This window comes from Protopterus annectens, chromosome 2.part0, assembly GCF_019279795.1.
Source record: "Protopterus annectens isolate FY-2018-M chromosome 2.part0, PAN1.0, whole genome shotgun sequence".
Classification (NCBI taxonomy): domain Eukaryota; kingdom Metazoa; phylum Chordata; order Ceratodontiformes; family Protopteridae; genus Protopterus; species Protopterus annectens.
Genome location: NC_056728.1, coordinates 91,842,876 through 91,868,749, shown reverse-complemented (window position 1 = coordinate 91,868,749; position 25,874 = coordinate 91,842,876). Strand labels below are relative to the sequence as shown.

The 25,874-nt window shown below is 36.0% G+C and overlaps 1 protein-coding gene across 1 annotated transcript in view; it reads left to right on the top strand.

The window, feature by feature from the left end:
* Positions 1 to 25,874, top strand: part of CHPF (chondroitin polymerizing factor) — a 652,862-nt gene that overhangs the window by 139,818 nt on the left and 487,170 nt on the right. The window lies entirely within an intron of this gene.

The following is a 25,874-nucleotide window of genomic DNA, read 5'->3' as shown; positions in this document are numbered from 1 at the left end:
GGAAAAGATGTCCTATTACAGGGAAGTCTGACAGCAGTATTCTGTGAAATAAGTAAGTATTAAAAACGTCAAAATTTCCCCAAAAAGCACAATGAAAAGCATTTTAAACACTGACAACCCCAAAAGTAATTTCATGCAGCATCTAGACAACAAAAGTACGTTTTAAATTGGTTTAAACAATGTTTTTATTTTCAAAAGCAGTAAGTAATGCTCTTTGATAGCAGGAAAGCTCTGAAGGCCTTGCCTCCGAAACCACTCATTTTTTTTCAGCTTTGTTCAAGTTGTTTAATGGTTTAGGGGTGTGCTAGGTGCCCTTAGGCTTGGCAAGCAGGTTGGATGTTGAGCCGTAGAGGGATCTAACCCATACAGCTAAGGCTACTGCAATAGTGATCAAACTATGAACATGTACTCTACCTTACTATTCCAAGTTTGTAAAATTATACAAGGTAGAATTCAAACAACAAACTATCATAGGTCTCACCAGGCTCTCCCAAGAAAAGGCTAGACTGATTTTACATTGGTTTCAGTTTCAGGTATATATATCTCAGCTCATCATTCTATTTCCACAGAAAACCATTGAGGGTTACATCAGATTACATCACTTTTTATCATGTTCAGTAGAAGAAAGGTTAATTACAGTAAACTGTTTTTCCACATTCATAGATTTCCACACAATGGAAATGTTTCTCATTTTAATACTAATTGTTTCCTTTGAGGAGTTTTATTTTATTTATGGCCCTAGGTGTCCTTGCTGACACAGGAAAAGCAAATTATTAGATTTTACTCTTCAGTCGCATGGATCATGCATTTCTTTTCCTTTCATCTCTCTCTCTCTCTCTCTCTTTAATTTACAGAGAACAGATTTCAAGGTTACTTGAATTTCACAAGACAGGAAACCACAAACTGCAAATTAAGCAGATCTCAAGTATAGCTTTCAATGGTGCTAATCACCTGAAATAAGAAAAAAAAAGCGTCACATTTTAAAATCTGTTTTCTCTGCCATGGCACCACAGGCACCATGACATCATAGATAAGGTGACATCTGTAAATGATGGCCCTAGACCCCACCTTTTACTTCAGGGTTGTTGTTTCTAGAACACATCTCATGAAATAGCTCACTTCCTTTCTAGTAGTAATGATGCCACAGAGAACCTAACCTATGCACAAACTTGTGGCAGGCACCGAACCATTAAAAAAAAGAATGGTCCATCAGTTTACAGATTGTCTTAAGCAGTCTAGATTGCTTATAGACAGCTTGTAAACCATGTAACTTGCCTGAAATGACGTACCAAAAATGCATTATTTTATCCCTTGGAAAGTTATCTATCCCAGGGAGCTACCACATTAACAATATGCCCCTAAAAGGTTATCCAGTTGTTCAGGATTTGGGAACTTATGTGGACAGTGACCTAACTTTTGAACATCATGCATCTGTTGTGTGAAAGTCCTTCTGTACTACACAGCTTATCAACAAAAGTATTTTGTCTAGATCTAGGGATGTCATTGTCCCCCTTTACTCAGCCTGCATTATGCCAGTCATTGAGTGCAATGCCCCCTTTGGCTTGTATGTCCAGACATACACAACAAGTGGAATGCTCACAGAGTTTACGTACTAAAAGGATACGTGGATTAAACATGTTCTACATGGACTGACTCAGAGCCCTATCACTGTACTCCATATCTTACAGACTACTAAGAGGTAGCCCGTGTCTAGCATAAAAGGTATCCTCTGACCCATTCAGTAGTCACATAAGGAGGATACACCAGGACAATCGAAGCCAACCAATATCCGAATAAAAGCTTTATTACAACAAAATAAAGATGAGTGAGCGCTTTCACGTCTCCTGGACGTTTCATCAGACTTAATTAACCATCACTACAATATAACTTTATATAATTACAAAATAGCTCCTATTGGAGAACCAATATAACATTCAGTCAAAGACAATTAATTATTAAAAGAGAAATGCAGTGTAGATTAATCACTTTGTTGCTAGTAAGTGCTGCTTAATTTCTTTAGTCAACATAAAAACATATACAAATAATAACTTATATATATAATTACAAAAGTTCCTATGCGTATCAAAATTTAATACAAAAACATATAAATATAAGCATGAAAAAACCCATGCTAACAAAACCCTTTAAAAATAAAATTTTATGGGTTTAAAAACTTACTATTTATGTTTAAAAGGCCTGTCTGCCAAAAAAGGTCTCAGAGAAATTTTATCATTAAGGCCATGACCTCTATCCGCTGCTAACTTGAGTATCCATTTAATCTCTCTCTTCTCCACATTATTACGTATGCAGCCTAACCTTTCAGTACTATAGACATGTTCCAATACTAGGAAACTAAAGGTATGTGTGCTATCTCTATGTAGCACATGATAAGCTAGTGCATTGGTCTCATCCTCTTTATTGATGGCATAAATATGTTCCCTAATACGCTCCCTTAGAGTTCTAGTGGTCATGCCTACATAGAAACATTGGCATTTATTACACTGAGTTAAATAAACCACGTTCCTGGTTTTACAATCGGCATACTTAGTAAACTCATATCTTTTGCCTGTATTTGGATGTATAAATTCACATGAACTCTTAATATAACTGCACTGATTACAGGTCCGACATGCTTGTGTGCCTTTCCTTTGTGATTTCAAACCATCATGTCTGTTATGATTATAACATAGTAAGCTCTTTAGAGACTTGGTGTTCTTATAACTAAAAGAGGGTCTGTCTCCTACTATTCTCATAATATTTTCATCTAATTGTAGAATGTTCCAGTGTTTTTTAATGATGTCAACTATAAAAGGATTGTTGTTAGTATAAGATATTGCTAGTCTCCTCTTACTAGTGTTAGCACGATTATCATTAGTTCTGGCTGAGGGCATGTTCCTGTTTATATATGGTTTGTCCTTCCCATCACGTTCTGTGCTAAAAAGCCCACTGAGTTCCCTCTTGTGATAGCCTCTAACTGTGAATTCGTCCTCCATATTTTTAATAGCTTCTGTAAACATTAAATCATCACTAGTAATTTTTGAAAAACGTGCTGCTTGGTTCTTAATAACATTCTTATACACATGTGGAGGATGCATACTGTCTCCTACAAGGTTTACGAAACACCTCAGTTGTAAGTTTCCCTCCTTCCTTACTTATTGACACATCTAAAAATTCAATTCTAGTCAGGGATACAGTATCAGTCAGTTCTAAAAATGTGGTAGTACTATTAATATATGTAATAAACTCTCGTAGAATGGCAAGGTCCCCTCTCCAAACCAAAAAAACATCATCTACAAATCTCATGTAATATCTAATATATTCAGAATAGTTTTCATGTCCTAAAACATAAGTAGATTCCCAATATGCTAAAACTAAGTTAGCATATGAGTTGGCACATGCTGTGCCCATTGCTACTCCCTTAACCTGAAGAAAGTAGTTACTATGAGAAGTAAAAACATTATTGGAGAGGACTAAATCCAGTAACATAGTAATCATAATAATCTTACTATTGGACATCCCTTTCTGTAATAAAAACAATCTCAAGTATTCTATACCCACATCATTAGGTGTACTCGTAAATAGAGCTGTAACATCCAGAGTGACTAAATAGTCTGAGTCCTTTACTTCATCTACCCTATTATGACAAGCTAAAGTTTCTAAAAATGTTGTGTGTCTCAAGTATAAAACAGTTTCATCTACTATTGGTCTAAGTTGTTTCTCCAAAAATATAGAAATACTTTCTGTGAGCCATCCTTTTCCCGAGACTATCGGTCTAAATGGAGGTTCATACAAATTCTTATGAATCTTAGGAAGAACTCTAAACACTGGAACCAAAGGTTTCTCAACTAAAAAATATTGATATAAATTTTCATCTATTATATAACATATCAACATATCATAAAGGTTGGCATGCATTGTTTTAATAAGCTTATCTAGACCAACAAAATCTAGTTTAACATACGTATTAGTATCGGATAATAATTCTATAACTTTATTGTCATAATGTATTCTGTCTAGAACTACTGTGGCTTCTCCCTTATCGGCAGGTCTAATAATAATATCAGAATTATTCTTTAGAGTAGCTAATCTCTCTTCCTTCGTTAAATTAAAAAATTCTGGTTTAATATTATTTTCAAAATTCAATAAAAAATCATTAACACAAGCTTTCTCAAAACTGTCTAACAGAGAATGCGAAGGTGGTATATATACAGAAGTTTTCCTGAAAGCAAAATTCATTACATGAGTTTCATCATTCTTAAACTGTAATGCTAAAGCAATATTCCTAGTAAACTGCTTAATGTCAATAATAAGTTCACTTACATCCACACTCTGAGAGGGGATGAAAGAAAGACCTCTGTTTAAAACAGATAATTCATGTTTTGTTAAATTATATGTTGAAACATTAACTACTAAGTCCTCTGTACTGGTTTCAATGACTTGCGTTGAAACTCTAACTGACCTTCTGAAGTTTTCCGTTTCCTTGTTTTGTACTGAGGACTCCAATTCACTTTGTTCTCCACTCAAAAGGGCAGTGGAAAATTGAGTTTTGTAACCTCTTTAGTGGTATCATGGGAATTGCTCGTAACTTGTCCCATCGTCTTCCTACGAACTACTTGTTCATTATTTCCTAAGTCGTCTCTGGGCTGACGTACTATAGATGAAAACGAAGGTGAGCCTGATGACTGTTCTTCGCTACGTTCTCCTGTTACAGCCGCAGTAACAGAACCGGAAGTAGATGGAGGTAATAAGGTGGAACGCTCAGTCCCTTGATTGTGAATGGGATCAGTGGTCACATCATTAGATCGAGTGGATGCCCTCGGCCATTGAAAGACATTCCCACTCGAAAAATCTAAACAGTCACGTTCAAGTTTTTTTCTTTTTTAACAATAACAGCTTATTGTCCAAAGCTGTCATAGTAACAGTGATGTCAGAATGAAAACTATTAAGTTGAGCATCAGTGAGCAAAGATAAAAGTTGTTTCTCAAGCTCTAAAGCTTCCTGCAACAGTGTCTGTTCGTTACACTGATACTGTTCAATGAGTAATTTCATGTAGCTGTAACTAGTTTCTAGATTTAACTGTTGCCACTTAGTTAGTAAATTTGGGTAAGTTGAGCCAAAAGTAGGCATTTTAAGAATACGAAGTCCTCTAGGGACTATCTGAAATCTCAAACAAGCTTCCATATGTCTCTCCTGCCATTGAACATTTTTAATCTTAGTTAAAACATCTTCCAATTTACGCATTGTTTGTAAAGCCTCTATGTGTACAACAGAGTCTTTCTGTTTGGAAGATGTCTGAGTAAGTTCTATATAAGAAAGTTTCAAAAGAGGATTCTCTTCTAAATTCAATAACTGCTTACAGTCAAACTTCTTACGCATTTCCATTACCTCAGTTGTTACATTGGTTCCTTCTGTCATGTTCCTGTTGTGTAAAAAAGTCCAACTAATGAGAAAGCATATAAACACAAATCAGAATAAAGTATCCCCTTCAAAGAAGCAGAAAATCCAATGGTCACATAAGGAGGAAGCCAACCAATATCCGAATAAAAGCTTTATTACAACAAAATAAAGATGAGTGAGCGCTTTCATGTCTCCTGGACGTTTCATCAGACTTAATTAACCATCACTACAATATAACTTTATATAATAACAAAGTAGCTCCTATTGGAGAACCAATATAACATTCAATCAAAGACAATTAATTATTAAAAGAGAAGTGCAGTGTAGATGAATCACTTTGTTGCTCAGAGAAATCCTCTGACCCATTGCTGATAGACTTGCTGCACATTAGCAAGTCAAATGACATCAGAAGTACTCTGTCTAGGGAGCTAAACCTCTTCTGCAGTGTCAACAGAATGGTTTGCAGGGACAGGAATATCTAGCAGAGGATACCGCTGCTGTGGAATAAACTCCCTATCCATATGAAACTAAGTTAATCCGTGTACATGTTTAAGTACAAGTTAGATCCATGGATGGGAAACAAAAAGGTTATCCAAAGACTGCTCCTTACACTGTTAATGTACAGAGGCAGCGCCTAAATGTTTATCCCAGGCATGGGTCCCCTCAAATTATCTTCAGTATGATCGCAGTTATTCTCATTAGTTATTGACCATGGGATGGGTAAGGCCAGTCAATAAACAAATGGGATGAGTTATTTCAAGCATAGAAGGGAAACTGGTTAGGCTTAAAATGGCCTGCAAGGCAGCTAGCTTAGTACTTATCTATGAACATATAAAGGGAACACTAAACGGTATGCTGCTGAGAATGACAAATTGTCTTGCACACTTTGTTTCTTCTGATACATGGCAGCTTTAGGGGTTGAACTTTTGTTGCATTTTAAACATGATAAAAAACATTAAATTAAACTAAAGTTTTTTTTAAGTGTTATTAAATATATATTTTTTTAAATAGTGGGTTTTTTTCCCCAAAGGGTACTCCTCTGCCTAGCAAAGGAACAGCACAAGCTGACAGTTGACCTTCAAAAGCCTCAGACTAACGTACTCTGTGGTGGCAGGAAAGCTCTAAAGGGCTTAGTGCCCAAACCTGTCTTTGTCATCTCAACCCATCTGATGGAAGGTGCCCTGAAGCTTTAGAAGCTAGCCAGATGTTATATCCTATACAGGGTACACTCCATATAGCTAAGCACAACTACAGCTATGATCAGTAGGATGAAATCAGAGTGTTCAGGGGAGTGATTAAGAACAGAATGTAGACTGGAAACATTGTGATGCCTACAATACAAAGACTGCAAAAAGGTAACTCTTTTTTGCTTCAAGTATACTCGTATGACAAACCTGTCAATTATGATTTGTAATATATAACCAGACCTCTCAAGTGTACCTTCTTTGGAGCCAGTTAACTATTTTCAAGCTTGAATTACCCTTCACATAATGTGTCTGGTTTTGGAAGTATGCACCTATTTTAAAGTGATTTGCTGATGTTTTGAAACGTACCTTAGCACTACAGCATACAGTGCATAAACTCCCAAGCTGTACTTTCCTCCATTAGGAAGCATTTCCTATTGAAATGACGGCATTCGAAATGCCGAGTGCCAAAAAGCTGAAAAAAAATGAACAAAAACCAGGAGAGTGAATCTCGAAAATCACTCCTCTTTAAAACTTCTTTTTGGAGGGAGCAAGCCCCTCAATCAGACCCGAACTTATGTATATCAACACAGAGATCGCCATACCGCTGAGAAAAGGGAATATTCTGAGAAATGAAGTCTTGGATTTGGTATATGTAACTGCATTCCTTTGGCCATTCAATCTCCACATTTGGTGACTCTCTAGCAGGTCCTGACATTTCAAATAGTTGCCAAAACATTTTGGTCTTCACTTTCATATATAAAATTAATTTCAAAATTTGCAGTTTCCTTGTACGAACATCAGTGAAGAAAACCAAGAAACTTTAACCTCAGTGACATAGACGTGGAAAAAGTGTCTGTTCTATCTGTAGACATTAATTGGGTGACCACTATCCTTCACAAAGGAGCCCCATTAAAGTCTGTTGATATAACTCATGTTACTGTATGGTAAAGCCATAACGGGAAAAGCTACATTTTTTGGGGGACATTGTTTAATAAAAAGTTTACAGAGCTTTTTATTAAAAAAAAAAAAAAAAAAAAACTTCCCAAAAAGGTATGGAAGGTCAAGCTGGAAAATGCATTCTGGTACCTGACTCCTCAAATGCTTAGATGAATATAGAAACATCAGCAAATCACTTTAAGGGTTGCATTGGTCCTTCATGTGAGTTTTCTGAATTTCTCCGTCTCAAGTGAATTTAAAACAGCTTAGTAAATAGGAAGCCAGATTACATGACCTACACACTGGTAGCCCCAGTGATTAAAAGGAGGACCCAGGTTATGTCTGCCTTCTGTAGAATCAAAAACAAACTGCTTTGTGAGCCAGACTTTTGCATGATCACTCATTAACATCAGTAGATTTTTGCACTCTCTCTCTTTGATAAAGTGCTTATATTTTTGTCACACAGTTTTTTTTTTTTTGTTTTGTTTTTTTATATAAACTTGTTTTTCTGAGTAGTATCCCTCAGTCCTTCTGGATGTGGGAAGAGTTATGTGCTGTTCAGTATTGACATTTTACACTAATTAGGTGCCCATATTTTTGGCTGGATGTACGTGCTTTACAAGAGACTTTGTACCTATTTTGGTGCTGATAGGCTAGAAAATGCCGTTGAACTCTCCACATTCAGCACCTTGTTTCTTATCCCTTAGTCCTTCTCATTTTTTTTTTTTATAGAACCCGCGGTGGTGGTGCTGCGGTAGCATTGTCGCCTCACAGTAAGACGCTGCGGCTGTCTGTGTGATTCTCAGCTAGCCGTAGCGTTCTTCTGCGAATGGCATTTGGTGATGCGGCGGAAGGTTTTTGGTCCACCTGGCAAGCCGGGCAAGCAAAATCAACTAAAATCAACTGCCAGTCATTAGTGGACCAGAATTCCGTTGTGGCAATCCCTAACCAGGAAAATTCGAAAGACACAAACAAATTCCACCAGATATTTATGCCCACATAGACCGCTATTGCTGGTTGCTGTCTGCATCATACAGCCACTTTGATAACCACTTAGTTTTTCTATGGTCAACTCTGGAAATATCACTGTTACTAGTCTATGGTTTCTTGACTTGCTTCCCTGCCTATAGGAATAACACATCAAACCACTAAAGCTACCTACTATTGGCCGGCTGTCATGGCCCTTCCTCCTGCCAAGGTATGTATGCTGATTCGTCCCCCTAATAAGTTCCCAGTACATGTTTTTCACTACATCAGGCTTCCTTTGCTCACAATTCTACTTTGTACTACTTTCCACTTGCGTGACTTGCAAACTAGTGTATTTCATTCTTCTGAAGATAACCTAATTCTTCCTTTCTTCTTCACCTGGCCGTACTGGCACACCTTCCATTTCTCTTCCTTTCCTTCTGGCCCCTTTTCTACAGTCCCTGAAGAATATTCTGTGCACAGGGGAATGCTAACCACTCTGTCTAGGGCTACTTGCAACAGTCTGAAAAGTGGTGTTTAAATGGCTCTAGCATTTAAAAGCACCACTTACAACAAAAATGCTTAAATAGATCAAGGGTAACTCTATATAGACAGTATATCTAGACAGTTTATTGCAGCCAATCAGACATTTTTTTTTATGGGGAGGGTACTGACAGGAAAAAAAAACAAAGTACAATGAGAATACTGAAACAGACAGAGGAAGAACACAATGTAGTCTTGACGTCAGGACTGAACCTCGGACCATGGAGTTGTGAGATCAAGATGTTATTGTGTGACCCACGTCTGTAAAGTATTAACTGCAGTTGCACTCTCTCTTGCTTACTAAACATAAGAGAACATTCTGTGCTGCATCTGAGACTGTACAAATGCTTAAGGAAAATAAAACTTTATTTCGCAGAAGATGAAATCACTGTGCAGAGACTGCATAATCATGTGTAGGCAGGAAATGTGTAGTGTTGGGGTAAATGTCACAAATCTACTTTCTGGTTACCTTTGGGCAGACCTGCCCTTTTAGTACATCTCAAATGGCATGGAGTCATTTTAATCTCTTCCACAACAGTCTTTCATTCCAGCTGAATTTATTCTAGAAAACGTGTACCTGCTAGTGTTTAAAAAGTTCTCTCTTGGCACAGGGTAGTTCATTCTCTCTCTTTTTTTTTTTTTTTCTCCAGAGAATCACTTTTTTTGTTGGTGCCTTTTGCCTGAACAGGTGCATTTTAACATTAGACTTGAGTAATTTATTTGATTTTTTTTTTTCAACATTAGAGTTGTAGTTCAAGTTATTTCATTCTCTGGGGAAGTGTTAAGTGTGTCGTCTTTGACTGACAGTTGTTTAACCTGCTGGATAATGGTTATTGGCCTCTGTTATGGCCTGAATGTCTGGTGAAATTAGTTTTTTTATTAAGATTGTAAATGTCTTAAATGTAGCTACCTGTCAGCATGCTCATTAAATGGTAGTCTGAGACACATCTTTGATGCCATTTGTTGTATAACAAATACATAAATACCACATGATAAGCAGTTTTGTAGAATGCTAAATTGATGTATGTAGTCATGTGAGAGCAGGGTGTGGAGAGAAAGCCTTTAGCAAGTTTTCATTATATATAGCACACTCGAGGTTGCATTTAAGTGGCTGAGAAATCATTTTGTGGCAGGATAACCTCGACATTTTTGAGGAATCCTCCTTTTAGTATATTTTTATAAAACTCATTTCATAGAGAATACCTACATTAGTGTCTTTTTTATGATTGTCCTTCTCATTAGCACTCTGTTATATATGAGGCATTTTATAAATATTAAATGGAAGTTTTACCTTACAAATACAAGGCTTGTTACTTCTTTTAAGAATGTTATAAATATCAAGTTTTCTGTTTACCTAAACAGCCCAAGGGTTTTTTCCATGTTGATACAGAACAGTCACTAATGATAAGATTCCTACTGTATTTTTACCTGTTTTGTGGAAAAGGTTTGATATCATTGGTATCGAAGTGCTCAATAGATTTTTCTGATAATAGCTTTCAGGTGTCGTTTCTAGTAACAACAGTGTTTTTTCATTTATATTTCCTTATCTTTTTGATGAGCTCAGTCCTTGCGTTCTTTCAGAGGGACACAGGAATGTATAGCAGGATATGCCATGTGGTATAGCTGTGACTTTACCTCTTTATCAAGCTAGTTGAAGCTTTTTTTTTGTTTAAATAAGAAACCTCGTTATTAAATTATCACTTATTACATAGACAATTATACTTCATATAAATGAAAAAAAACATAGTGACATGTTTTTAGTTATAAACATTACATCACTTATCTATCCAGTCATTCAGTCAAACATTACATAGCTCATTCAAATCCTGTTTTCTTTTTAACCTCTTTCCTCCTCCAAAACATTATTTGTTTGGGTCCCATAATTCCCACTTTTTTCTATGTGATTTGCTCGTACTCTTTTTTAAAGATCCCATTTCCAGCAGTTTTATCTATGTTACTATATTCACTATGTCTAGTACAGTTGGTTTAGACTTTGATTTCCGTTTTCTAGTAATTGCTTTTTTAGCAGGCACTGTAATTAGACTTAACAAGGCCTTACTATGTGCTGGCAATTCTGATTCTCTATTGTAGCTCAAAAAAAAAATCATTTACATAGTTATACCAATTTGCTCACCCAGCATTTCTGATAGAGTAGTCTGCAGGGTATTTTTAAAGTCTGCCAACTTTTATTACACTTCCAAACATTTATGTTCCCATTTACCTCTTTCTCTCCTATCACACCTCCAACATTTGCTGTCTACTTGAGGAAATATTCTTTGGAGTCTAATTGGGGTATAAAATACCTATGTAAACACTTCCAAGCAAAGATTCTGAATCTTCTAGACTTTGTTACATATTTGCATACATATATTCCCCAATTTTTTCCTTTGTGAATTGCTTATCCAGTTTCTCTTCCCAATCCTTTCTAATCTCATCCGATTGATTCTTATAGTTATCATGTAATGTTTTATATGCTGTACTAATTATGCCTTTTTTAACTGCAGCTTCCATTTTAGATTCTACTAAAAATTTTATCAGTGCTGGTTTTTCACTTATGATCAACTATTTCTTTCTTTTTTCCCATACTCTGATATTAATCCTGGATAGGGAAAGCAATCTGTAGCCTGCAGTCCAAATAAATTCTTGGCCTCTTCCCATTCTGTTATTTTTCCCTCTAGTTATTTGCTCCCAATACCTTGGTTTCTTTGCCAGTTTTCTCCTGTAAATTCCAGCCCCCTCTTGCCTGTTGTATATATCCCTAATTGTGGTCATTCCTATCAGCAGAATCTCCTTTCTCCATTCTTGTTTTGGCTTGGTTCTTAGAATACTTTCTGCTACTTTATGAATATAATATTCTGTATGATTACTCTTATTCCATTTGTTTCTTGAGCTTCCCCTATTTCATCATTATCCCTTTCCACTTTGAATTATAGGTTTCTTCTTGTGCTATGTATAAGAGCCTTAACTGCATAGCTCTGAAATACCCCTTCCAGTAGAACAAGGTGGTTTGGGGTTACTTGATTTGAAGTATCAGCTTATCCCACTTGACTCTTTGTCGTCTTCCCCTCCCAGATAAAATCCTTCAAGTCTTCCATTAAATGCTGTCCACAACTTCTCTTCTGGTTTTTAAAAAGTATGCCTGACCTGTGTATAAAACTAAGGGGACTAAAAACATTTTTTACTGCTTGTGACTTGCTATCTGTATCCATAAAACAGAGCTTCCAATGTCCCATTTTGTATTATCTATTGTTTAGTCTTTTCCCATGTATACTTAGCTGCCATAACAGAATCCTTTTTAATCCATACTCCTAAGTAGTAGAAGCTATCTTGAGTCAAAGGGTCACAGGATTTGTCTAAATGCCAGTGGACTTATAAATGCAGACGGTTCTAGTTATTTTTCTGCAATATTAGCCACTCAGCAAGAGGTTCTCATTCTCAGATGGGTTGCATTCTTTGCAGAGTTTGTATGCTCTGTCTGTGTTGACGTGTTTTTTTTTTTTTTTTTTTTTCAGATGCTCCTCTCTCCTCCCATGTTCGAAATACGTGGAGTGGAGAGATTGAGCACTTTAAATTGACTGTAGGTGTAAGTGAGCATGCATGTGTGTGGTGTGGAAGAACAACCATGGCAGGGCTAACCACCCAACAGTGTGAGCTGCTTTGAATTATAGGTTCTGCTTGTGCTTTGTAGCTCCAGTTGATGGTCTCTGTTGAAGTGACACCCTGAGCCCTTGTGCAAAAATGGGAAAAGGGGAGTTCTGGATGGATTAGAGGTCATGCATTTTCTTTAGTAACACAACCTAATGTACTTTTGTCTTTTTTTGCTGTTAATGCAGTTAAACATTTTTTCACAGAAGTTAGAAATTACATTACTTTCCAGGGAGTGTGATAGAGTTTTCAGGCAATAGCTTAGTGTGGTAGGGTGTTCAGGCAAGTGCATTTGTAGCCTGTGCATATGCCAGGTTCCTTCAGCAAACATTTCTTACAAAGGAACAGCTTTCACTTCAATATTGAGATCATAAAACCTAGCAGAAGGAGGCTAATTGTAGGGGTCCTTTCCATTGCTGAATATTAGTCAGCCTTTGTGAGTCACCACATTTCCTGTAGCATGTTTAAATGTCTGATAGTCAAAAATTGCAGTGCATCACTGGTTGTGCCCTAAATGGGTCCATGAGTGTGCTGCTGTCAGATTTACTTGAGATTGCAAATCACGTTAAGCCTCCGAAGTTCGAAGGAAACCACTAACAGTTTACGAGCACCCTTTAAAACGGTGCCTTTGCATGCTCTAGGCAGTTAGACTGTTAGGTACCACAAATAAGTGCTGATTTTAGATTCTACTAAAAACTTTAAAAGTGCTATTTTTTTGCTTAGGATCCCAGACTTTCCCAGTCCACAAACCATTAAATAAATAAATTATAAATAAAATGTAGCTTCAGACTTGTTTCCATGAAGGATTAGGTTAAGCCAGTTCAGCTTCTAGAGTCATCCTCCACATAAATCAATCAGTATGACTCTGGCCTAATCATAGAGCCTGCCATTCCAAAATGTAGAAACGCAAATTTTTTTCATATATTGATACTTGAATAGTTTAACTTGCAAATGAAATTCTTGCTAGAGAGACAGATACGTCTCTCAGAGATTGCTGCTTGTCTGGAATAAACTCCCTCTTCATATAAAACAGAATTTTCCACTGACCCTATTCAAATGTAACTTAGATAACTGGATGGGAGACTGCAAATTTGCCCCTGGGGTGGCACTCTTGTCCCTCATGGACAGGGGTAGCCGGTGTTGATCCCAGACCCACTCTGTTCATAAATGTGTTCTGTGAACTATTCAAAAAAGAACAAATGGGGATACATATAAAGGCTGTAGAGCTGCTAGCCTAGCAACCTCCTATGAACCTGTACACAGTAGTTTTTTGAAAATGAGTACCTCGTAGATTGGAACTTAACATAAGGAAGGGCTGTGAAAATAGTGGCCTGTAATTGGAAATGTAACTTAAAGAAATCCACAGTCAGGAAAAACAGACTTTAATGCAGCAAATCTTTCGGTTTGACCACCTTTCGCAATGCTAAAACAGTACGTAACATATTACAATGCATTTAAATAAGAGCCAAAAGGTAACGCGATCACAGCCAACAAATCACACTATACCATCAATTAAAACTTTTTCTAAAACATTCTTAAAGGTTTATGTCACAAATTTTGCTGTTGTATTTTAACAAGCACAGGCTTGATACTGACTACATTATTTATACCAGGTTCTGAATCTGCATGGAACCTGATAATCCACTCATATTCTTTGTCGAGATAATTATTCAAGTCACCACCTCTAGGTCTCTTCTGCACACTATCACTCTAAATGTAAAGCTGTGACCCACACCATTATGTATGATGTGCTTAAACAGTGCATTATTCTCATTATTTATTCTTATCTCTGACTTGTGCTCTGTAACACTCTTTAATTTCCTTGTAGTCCTTCCTATGTAAAATGAATGACAGTTTACACAGGTAGTAAGATAAACCATGTTAGTACTATTACAAGTGGCAACACTGTTAAAATTAAACTGCTTATTGGACACTGGGTGGACAAATTTGTCACTATTATACTTAACATCTTACAGCACATACATCCATATGTACCAGGCTTATTACCCAACCTTGCCTTTATTACATCTTTAAAGCCTTTGTAACATAACCTTCTCTTTAAACTCTTGAGATTTCTATATGAGAAAAAAGGTCTATCTTCTAATATGGTATGCAGCTCAGGTGCAGCCACAAGTATAGGCCAATTCTTCTGTATAATTTTCTTTATTTAATCTGTTTTTAAACTATAGGTAGTTACATATCTAACTTTACCATTATTATTGTTTCCTCCAGCTATAGCTACTTCCCCTTCTTTCAAAATTGGTTTTGTAATATTGCCTCTACATAATTTATATCTTCTGCTATTTTTAGAACCTCCATATGGCTATAGCCACTATTCACAAATTCTCCTAACTTCCCTAATGAATATGAAGCCCTGAAAGGTTTAGAAAGTAATAATGACATAATTATAAAACCAGCAGACAAAGGAGGTGCTACATTAATAATGAACCGCATTGACTATTTAAATTCATTGAAGTCACAATTAGAGGATGTAAATATTTTTAAGAGGATAACTTTTATAGATGTTAAAAAAATTGTTGCAGATGTGAATATGGTAATATATGATATGCAATTGAATGGAGAAATTTCAACTGATTTATTTAATTTCTTAACTGTTCCTTGTCCGTGGACACCACAGATATATGGGATACCAAAGATCCATAAATCATTAACAGAACCCCCACTGAGACCAATTGTCTCTGGTGGGGGTTAGGTTACAGAACCATCATCAGTTTACTTACAAAGAGCATCAAGTCAATATCTGTGTTTATGTCCGAGTGTAATTAAAGATGCTACTGATTTTTTAATTAGGTTGAGAAGTTGGTATATTGGAAGAACTGGTGAAAAACTGAGTTTTGACTATATATTTGTGACGTTAGATATAACGTCACTACAGTAATACCAAATGAATTTGGATTTGAGGCTGTACGTGAATTTCTCAGTGGTGAAGTGGGGATGTCGACAGCAAGGGTGGAAAATATTTGTGCTTTATTAGAAACTGTTTTAACTAAAAATGTTTTTATGTTTGATAATGAGCAATTTTTTTAGTTGTCCGGTGTGGCCATGGGGACACCCGTGGCCAACACTTATGCGAATATAGTTCTTCATCAGTGGGAGAAAAAGTATGTTTTTAATAATAAGGATGATTTATATGGGAAAGTTGAGTTGTATTTAAGATTTGTAGATGAGTGCTTTTTTGTATGGAACGGCACAGCTGATGAATTATTGAATTATGTTTATTTAAATAATAACACTGAATTTCTCGAGTTTTAAAATGAATTATTCCCATAGTGAGAGAGTTTTTCTTGATGTGCATTTAGAAAAGAAATTGGATAAAGTGGAGACAAGTATACATAAGAAAAATGTGCATGTGAATAGATATGTGCATAGGCAAAGTTTACATGCTCCCCATATTTTTCCAGGAATAATTGAAGCACAGATGTGCAGGTAAGTAGGCTAAATACAGATGATGGTACGATTGAGTGAACAAATGAATGAGATGATAGGAGAATTTGTGAATAGTGACTATAGCCATATGGAGGTTCTAAAAACAGCAGAAGGTATGAAATTATGTAGAGGCAATGTTATGAAACCAATTTTTAAAGAAGGGGAAGTAACTATAGTGGGAGGGAACAATAATAATGTAAAGTTAGATATGTAACTACCTATAGTTTAAAAACAGATTAAATAAAGAAAATTATACAGAAGAATTGGCCTATACTTATGGCTGCACCTGAGCTGCATACCATATTAGAAGATTAGTAGAAAAACAAACTTCGGACTCACCACGATTAGTAGTAAAAAACTGTAAAGAACTTTATTTTGACAAAGGTAAGCGCTTTCGCGTATCTCCTGATACGCTTCCTCAGACCATAAAAATTTAACTAAAACCTTAAGAATATATAGTCAAAAGCATTCTTATTATTCAATTGATTAATCAATAAAACAATTTTGCCATTAATTATGCATTAATCATCGACAGAACAATAATAGCAACAGAAGCCTTTTCACTGACTTATCAAATAGGCTGTACTTAATCAAATTTCTAACTTTTTAAAAGGTTTATAAAGTTTTTTAAAATTACATTACTATAAGCTGTCACATACTTATGAACAGATTCATTATTTTAGATCTTATAAAATAAGGACACCTTAGAAATAAAAACTTAATATAATTTCAAACCTTAAAGAAAGAATAAATAAGAATAAATCAACAGATATTTAGATACTTATAACCCTGAGAAAAATAATTTATGATCAAAATTCAACAACACTATCCACCCATTATTATATTACTTTCTATAAGAGATGTAAACATATATACACATATGAATATAAAATAAAGATGTAAAAATGTGGTGTATACGTTTATACATTATAAAATACACATTCTACTAAACATAAAAACTTAACACGCCTAAATACTATACTTGATATATCAAAAAATGCTAAATTGAAATATAAGTATCAAAATTCATCATAATTAAATTAATTTTGTAAATTAAAACAAATGTGTATATATATAAACACTCAAACTAAGTAACAACATCTACGTGTGTTTAAAAAAGACCTTAAAGAAACATATGCGTTCAACCCAGGGGAATAGCGTCCTTTCAGCCTGAGAATCCATTTCAACTCTTTTAATTCCAAGAGGTTCATATAATCACCACCTCTATTATTTGGTTCAACAATTTGTAGTACCCTAAATACAAAAGAATGGTTAGGGAAAAGTTGAACATGTTTTGCTAGAGCATTAAGCTCATTTCTATTTTTAATGTCATACTGGTGATTGTATATTCTATTTTTCAACTTCCTCTTGGTCAGGCCTATATAGAACACTGAACATTGTTCACAGGAGGCTAAATATATTAGACCCGAAGAATCACAGGTAGCCTGAAACCTAGGTTCAAATAAATAGGATATCTCAGGGTGTATAAATTCTTGTTTCTTAGTTATAAATCTACAATAATTGCAATGATTACAGGGGTAGGTGCCTAAACGGTTTCCATGTGGCACTATCTCTACCTTTCCAATATCTGCACTATCACATAAAAGTCTTTTTAAATTTTTATTATTTCTATAAACAAAATGGGGGAGTCTTACCCACTAACCTTGAAGTACAATCATCTGTTAGCAGTACTCTCCAATTATCAGTAATGATTTTTCTGATGTTAATACTATCATTTGTGTATGTTGTTATAAAGCTAACCCTTTCCAATAAACTACTAGTATTCTTTTTGATGTGAAAAAAAGGGGACGAATGTTTATATTTAACTACTGCACTGGAGGTTTTGCCTTCTCCTAGAACCTGCACTCTAATAGTTTTCACTAAATTATGGTCATATCCTCTGTCTAAAAATACCTTTTCCATTTTGTCTGCCTCTTTTAACAGATCTAAATTGTCTTTACAGATTTTAGAGAGTCTAATAAATTGGCTTTTTATTATGCCACTAAACACATGGCGTGGATGCATGCTGTCGAACCGTAAAATTGTGTTTCGCCAGCATGCTTTCCTATGTAATGTGGAAATCAATTCACCATTTCTTATATCCAGACAGACATCTAGAAAATTTACCGAGTCAAAGATGTTTCAGCTGTAAATTTAAGATAATTAGTTGTAGTTTCAAGATATTCTTTAAAAGAATAAAATTCATCAACCAAACCGTCCCAAACAATTAGAATATCATCTACAAAACGTTTGTAGACCAAAACCTTACTGAAAAGGTTATGTGTAAAAACATATTCCCTTTCCCAATGGTACATCACTAGGTTGGCATACGTGTTTGCACAAGGGGTGCCCATAGCCACACCTGACTCCTGCAGGTATAGGCACCCCTCAAATGAAAACGCGTTGTTGCTCAGTACCAAATCCAGTAGATGACAAACAAGGATTTCCTGGTTCCTGTCCACAGACGGAAAAAAATTGCAACACCTCCCTTATTGCTTGTATCCCTTGATCGTTCGGGATGGAGGATGGATGGATATTAGAAGATATACCTTTTTTCTCATTTAGAAATCTCAAGAGTTTAAAGAGAAGGTTATGTTACAAAGGCTTTAAAGATGTAATAAAGGCAAGGTTGGGTAATAAGGCTGGTACATATGGATGTATGTGCTGTAAGATGTTAAGTATAATAGTGACAAATTTGTCCACCAGGTGTCCAATAAGCAGTTTAATTTTAACTGTGTTGCCACTTGTAATAGTACTAACATGGTTTATCTTACTACCTGTGTAAACTGTCATTCATTTTGCATAGGAAAGACTACAAGGAAATTAAAAGAGCGTGTTACAGAGCACAAGTCAGAGATAAGAATAAATAATGAGAATAATGCACTGTTTAAGCACATCATACATAATGATGTGGATCACAGCTTTACATTTAGAGTGATAGTGTGCAGAAGAGACCTAGAGGTGGTGACTTGAATAATTATCTCGACAATAAAGAATATGAGTGGATTATCAGGTTCCATGCAGATTCAGAACCTGGTATAAATAATGTAGTCAGTATCAAGCCTGTGCTTGTTAAAATACAACAGCAAAATTTGTGACATACACCTTTAAGAATGTTTGAGAAAAAGTTTTAATTGATGGTATAGTGTGATTTGTTGGCTGTGATCACGTTACCTTTTGGCTCTTATTTAAATGCATTGTAATATGTTTTAGCATTGAGAAAGGTGGTCTAACCGAAAGCTTTCCTGCATTAAAGTCTGTTTTTCCTGACTGTGAATTTGTGTATTTAGTGGCTTTTTTGTTCCAGCTCTGTGTACCAGTTATTTGGTTTAACTTAAAAAAGAACTCGCTAGTAATGTCTTTCAGATTTTCCCGGTTAGGGTTGCCATAGCAGATCACCAGTCCGCTTATGATTGGCAGTGGATTTCTACGGTGTCGAGTTGCTAGCCCAGCACCCAACCTTCAAAGAAGGCACACCCACTCAGGCACGTAGCTACCTGCATGTCTTTAAGGTTCACTCAACCACGGGGAGGATATGCAGACTCCACACAGAAGGCGCTCCAGTCAAGAATTGAACCAGAGAGCCTCTTGTTGTGAGGCGACAACGCTAACTGCTTTACCACCGCGGCCAGAACTCACTGGTACTAATAAATGCTGTGGTTTGTAGTTGCAGTTGTGCAACAACTGTTTGGCATTGTGAAGACTTTTTAGTATAAGTAGTAAAAAGGCTTAACTTTCCCATTACCTGCCTGCTTACTGAAAGGGCTGAAATTTTGTTGGTTTATATACTTGGCTGTATTGCAACACACTGAGTATTCAGTACTTTTAATAATGCCATGTAAGGCATAGTTTTCTAAAAGTCGATTTGCTCACCATTTAATGACAGACTGCTCTGGACCAGTTTGTTCACAAAGTCTGGTCTTGTTTCCTCATGTTACCTTTCAGGAAAAAAAAAACATGACTTTGGTTGCAGGAAAGTCTGGCTGTTGGCATTTTTGGTGGCTGCTTTTAAGAGCTTCATTATGACTCATGAAATGATGTATAATTTATTTATAATACTTTTTTTAGTCACTAGCCAAGTACCAGCCTCTTACATTAAACTGAACTAGAATGCTATCCAGCACTATTTTTTACATTCTTGCTTCCACTAGGAAAATAATTTCTGTTCTGTTTCATTTCTTTGAACTAGACAGTTTGTTTACATTTTAAAGATTGCAGTTGTGTAGGTAGTTAAACTGTGTGGGACAACATAGCAGCTGACGAGCGCAATTTTATGGCCAATTTGCTATTTGTATCTTAAAATAGTTCTGCACCCTTGTACAGTCTAATCTGTTTCCTTGCCTGTAGATGTATTTTTTATGTACATGTTTAGAGTACTGAGCTTTAACTCTCCATTTTCTAGCTTGGAGGAAGTTTCCATTTTCTAGTTTATTTTTCAAGCTGTACTTGAGAATAGCTACCACTCACAACATTGTGGTCACTGTCCTTATCAGACACAAATCTGAGCATTTTACTCTGTAAAACTCAGTGGTAGCTTTTTTATTTCCTCCCCCAACTTTTAAAACCCAGTTTTGGGTTAAACCAAAATGCACTTTTAGTAAAGGGAGAAGTTTAAAGAATTTATTTGAGAAACCCCTACACAATGAAATGAATATGAGATCTAAAATGTATAAATGTGGTGGTTGTCGTTCATGTAGATTTATCAATAATGGACCATATTTATCTATATACAACTATGAAAAAACAATTAGATGTCCAGGAGTTTGTGATTGTAACACTTGTATGGTTGTTTATGCTGCTACATGTACAAGTTGTCAGGCATTCTATATAGGAAAAACACATAGAAAACTAAAAACTCGAATTATTGAACACACCAGTGACATTAGGATAAAGAAACAAACAAGTGCCTTATATATTCACAGTACGGTGTGTGTTAATTTCAATAAGTTTTTATTTTTTGTAATAGATAGAATACCACAATTTAAGTTATACAATGGGGGCGATATCAAGACTTTGTTGGAAGCCAAAGAATGTATTTGGCAATTAAGATTAAACGCCAATAAGTGGCCTGGTATCAACGACCAAGTCTCCATTACAAGTATATTGAAGTTAAAATCACAAGCAATTTAGAAGTAAATCACACACCTACAGCGTTTTACATACTTTTTTCACATATACTTAATATATATATTTTATTATATAATTGTTTATAGATTTTTTATCTTTATATATATTTTCCATACATACATCACAAAAGAGTTTAGTAAAGTAGAGATTTATGAATTAAATGCATAAAATACACTTTTTAAACAATTTTAACTTTTTGTCATAAACCTGTTAGAAAATTTCTTTATTCTCATTTTTAAATATGTTGTATTTAATTATTTATATATTTATTATATTCAACATTTATTGTAAACACGTTTACTATGTCTATTCATTATTGTATAATTTATTCAAATTTGTTTAGTAACATAAAAACAAAATTTACTTAAATTTGTTTAGTAATATAAAAACAAAATTTAAGTAATAAGTTTTATATAGTTTATTTAAATATTAATAATACTTAATATTTAACATTTATTGTAAAGACTTTTAGTATGTTAATTCATAACTACATAATTTACCTAAATTTGTTTTGTAATACAAAAAACAAATTTACACAATATGTCTATGTTAGTGTGAGGATTTGTTGCACGAACAAAAAACTTAAAAGTTTATAATTAAGTGCTATATGAGTTTAAACTCTCGGCTATGGTTTTTACCAGTATTTTAGTTTCTATTTGTTTGTCTATTTGTATTCTGCATTCATTGCTAATGCGGAACAAAGCCTTCATTATTGAGTGTTGATTGACTTAATTAAGTATTTAAAGCATTAGTATTTAAGGGACGTTCTAGGTTCATATAGTTTGTACTCTGATGATGCCCTAACATGGAAGGGTGAAAGCGCTTAGTACTGCTGTTACAACTGTTTTTACTGTTTTCGTTGTGGTCCAGTTTTGTTCCGAATAAAGAAGATTTTGCACCAAGTTCTAGGAGTCAAGGTTCTGATTATTGCTGCTTACTAGTATTGGTCGGAAGTTTGTTTCATTTCTTTGAACTAGACAGTTTGTTTACATTTTAAAGATTGCAGTTGTGTAGGTAGTTAAACTGTGTGGGACAACATAGCAGCTGACGAGCGCAATTTTATGGCCAATTTGCTATTTGTATCTTAAAATAGTTCTGCACCCTTGTACAGTCTAATCTGTTTCCTTGCCTGTAGATGTATTTTTTATGTACATGTTTAGAGTACTGAGCTTTAACTCTCCATTTTCTAGCTTGGAGGAAGTTTCCATTTTCTAGTTTATTTTTCAAGCTGTACTTGAGAATAGCTACCACTCACAACATTGTGGTCACTGTCCTTATCAGACACAAATCTGAGCATTTTACTCTGTAAAACTCAGTGGTAGCTTTTTTATTTCCTCCCCCAACTTTTAAAACCCAGTTCCTGGATTTCTCCTTTGGCGACCCCCTGTGGAAAGAGCATGATGTAACAGAGTATTATGAGGCTTACACAGAGTTGTTGTATATTGGGTCTGTCTGGCAAATGGCTCGATGGTGGCCAACACATGGTTCGGCAACAGACAGTCTCAAGATTATATGCAAGAGTGGGTAACGTTCAACTTATGTAGGCCTCCCCCTAGTAAGGAAAGGGCGTTGAGGTAGAATCAGGGATTGCAAAGTCATCCCCGGTGAAACAGTCGTCTTCCAGCATAAACCACTGGTTGCCACAATTCGCTGCAGGCAATGGTCAGAGAAGAGTCTAATGTCAACAGCGGCTATACTGAACACCTTGGAGTTGACTGGACCAAAAGCACAAGGGTTGAAGGAATTACTTTGGGCTCTAGCACCTCAGGAACAAGAGGAAGTATGTGGAGATGAAGAAGAATGGCAGCATCTTAAAACAGCATGTATAAGGACTACAAAACAGATTTACAGCTGAGACAAGTATGGAAATGAGGTACGTAAGGAAAGCTGGTGGTGGAATGCAGAAGTCATGGAAGTCATCAAAAGAAAGGCATGCAGGAAAAAGTGTGAGATGGAAAAGACAGACCAGATTAAGAATGCTGATTGAGTAACAGACACGCTAAGGGTGGAGTTGCAGTAGCAAAGAGCAAGGCGCTCTACCAGATTCTGGAAAGTGTCTCAGTAGATTGCACAAAGAAACTCTTATCTGCTTGAAAGACAAAGATAATGAAGATAGTTGAGCACCCTTCATTAGGAATACCAGCAACCATATTTCAACGACCAGTCACAAATGAATGCACAGAGATGGTTGAACACAATGGTGACAAAAAGTGTGTGTAGCTTGAGTTTTTACTGAGATATTTTTAAGCAATTAAACAACATTCAGTGCTACTACACAGCAATCAGAGGTAAGTGCCCCCATCCTTAGTGTTGCCCCTTACCTCTTTGGCATGTATTTTAATAAAAAGCTTTTTAATCCTATGTCTAGTAAGATGCATCCCAAAGGGGGAATTGTATTCAAAGAAGGACCTAATCAGTGTGGAATATAGAGGAGTAAGAAATTATTTTTATGTAGAGAAGTTAACTTTTGTGATCAGTTGAGCCAGACTGAAGGGCTTCCTAACAACTGTTACAATATGATGGTCAAAGAAATGGGAATTGTCTACCCATGTTCCAATGCCCCTTACAATATCTTCAATTTGGAGTGGGTTGTTTTCTGTACTATAAGGTGGGTTGGAGATTTGCTTACCAAATGCAACAATATTGCATTTTTTTAGTACTTAGTTTTAGCTCATTTTCTGAGCACCATCTGTTAATGTTTGTAAGTTCACATTTTAGCTTTTGCATATCAGAAAAGGATTTGTGTATGACACACCTAGTATACAGGGGTCTATATTAGGTTGTCAAAGTCTAATTACAGCAAACAGCTGTTCCTCGAACTGAAATCACCGAACGGCTGTTCATTGAACGTTCACATCAACTAATGTTTTTCCCAGGGAAGGGAAAGACTTGCCCAACATATGGAAATTTGCCCTTTTCCCCACTGTAGTGCAATCTCGGAGTTAGTATATGTACATGTAGGGGGGGGGGCACAGCCCCCATTTTGGTGGGTTTAACGTACTGTGGTGTGTGTGTGTGTGTTGGTTGGTCTGTTGGTAAAGTCATTTCCTTCCCTGGGAAAAACGTTCCCTGATGTGAACATTCAAGGAACGGCCATTCAGTGATTTTGGTTCGATGAACAGCTGTTCACTGTAGTTAGACTTCGAATTGATATAGACCCGTTTACAGTCATCTGCAAACTTGGTTAACCACTGATTCCTGCTTTTGATTTGTAGATCTGACAAGTAAATGCTGAATAGCCAAGGTTCTAGTACGGATCCTTGAAGGAAGGATGCCACTGGTTGTCTTCATGCTGTCTGAAGATGCACCTGCTTCTCTCATTGTATGTGCATTATCCCTCAGCTAATTTACTATCCACCTAAAGTCACATGGGACCATTTTGGAGTGTATTTAGCTTGTTAATTATGTTAGCATGTGGTATGGTATGCTGTATGGACAATGTGACTCGGTCTATAGCTTGATTACAGTCTTAAAAAATGTACAAGATTTACTAAAGATCTGCTCTTAACAAAGCCAAACTATTCAATGTCAAGTCTTTACAAGATTTGTATTATTGTCACTTATCTGGTCAGTTGTGACCCGTTCCATGATCTTGCAAATGAAGATTATCAGCCTTATGGGTGTCTAATTCTCAGATTTCAAGGTGGGGCCACCCTTGTGAAGTGGTGTAGCAGCCACTGTGTGTCATAACCTGGGGGCAATGGCAATGGATAAACTCAAGATTGAGTAGTTTTAGTAGAGTGTCCATCAGCGCATGTCTTCTGCTGTCCCATAGGCAGCCTACTATTTTAAATCCCATAGAAGATGTATTTTTAGGTTTTGACAGCAATTTTAGCAAGTGTTCTTTGATGATAAAGGGTTTTTATTGATGTCTCTGGAGTGTTAGCATTGTTGCCTCACAGCAAGAGGTTCCCTGGTTCGATCCTTGGCTGGGGTGCCTTCTGTGCAGAGTCTGCATGTCCTCCCTGTGATCGCGTGGGTTTCCTCCCACATCACAAAGACATGCTGTAGGTGAATTGAGCACTCTAAATTGGCCCTAGGCGTGTGTGTGTGTGTGTGTGTGTGTGTGTGTGTGTGTGTGTGTCTTCTGTGGAAGGTTGGGCACTGGGCTGGCAACTCAACACCATAAAACCCCACTGCCAATCCTGAGCGGACAGGTGATCTGCTGTGGCAACCCCTATCCGGGAAAAGATAAAAGAAGATTGAGACTCTGGAGTGAAATTTGCACTGAATTTTGTTTGCTAACATTTGTGATGCCAGTGGATCGGAGTAGGTAGTGCATTACAAATAAGCTCAGAGCAATTTGGGGTGGTATTTTATAACTTGAAGTAACAAAGAATTTGTTGTTATCCTTAGCTTCCATTGCCAATCTAAGTTCATGGGAAGCCTTGGGGTGGTATTTTATAACTTGAAGTAACAAAGAATTTGTTGTTATCCTTAGCTTCCATTGCCAATCTAAGTTCATGGGAAGCCTTTGTGTTTTTTTTTTTTTCTTTTCAGTACTTTAGATGACTTTTTGATGTTAATGTTGATTTGTGCGTCTTTAGTTTTGCTGTATATTCTAGTACATTTTTTCCTTTTAGTTTGTTATTTATGCATGTGGACGACTGGGCTGGTTTGCTTTTA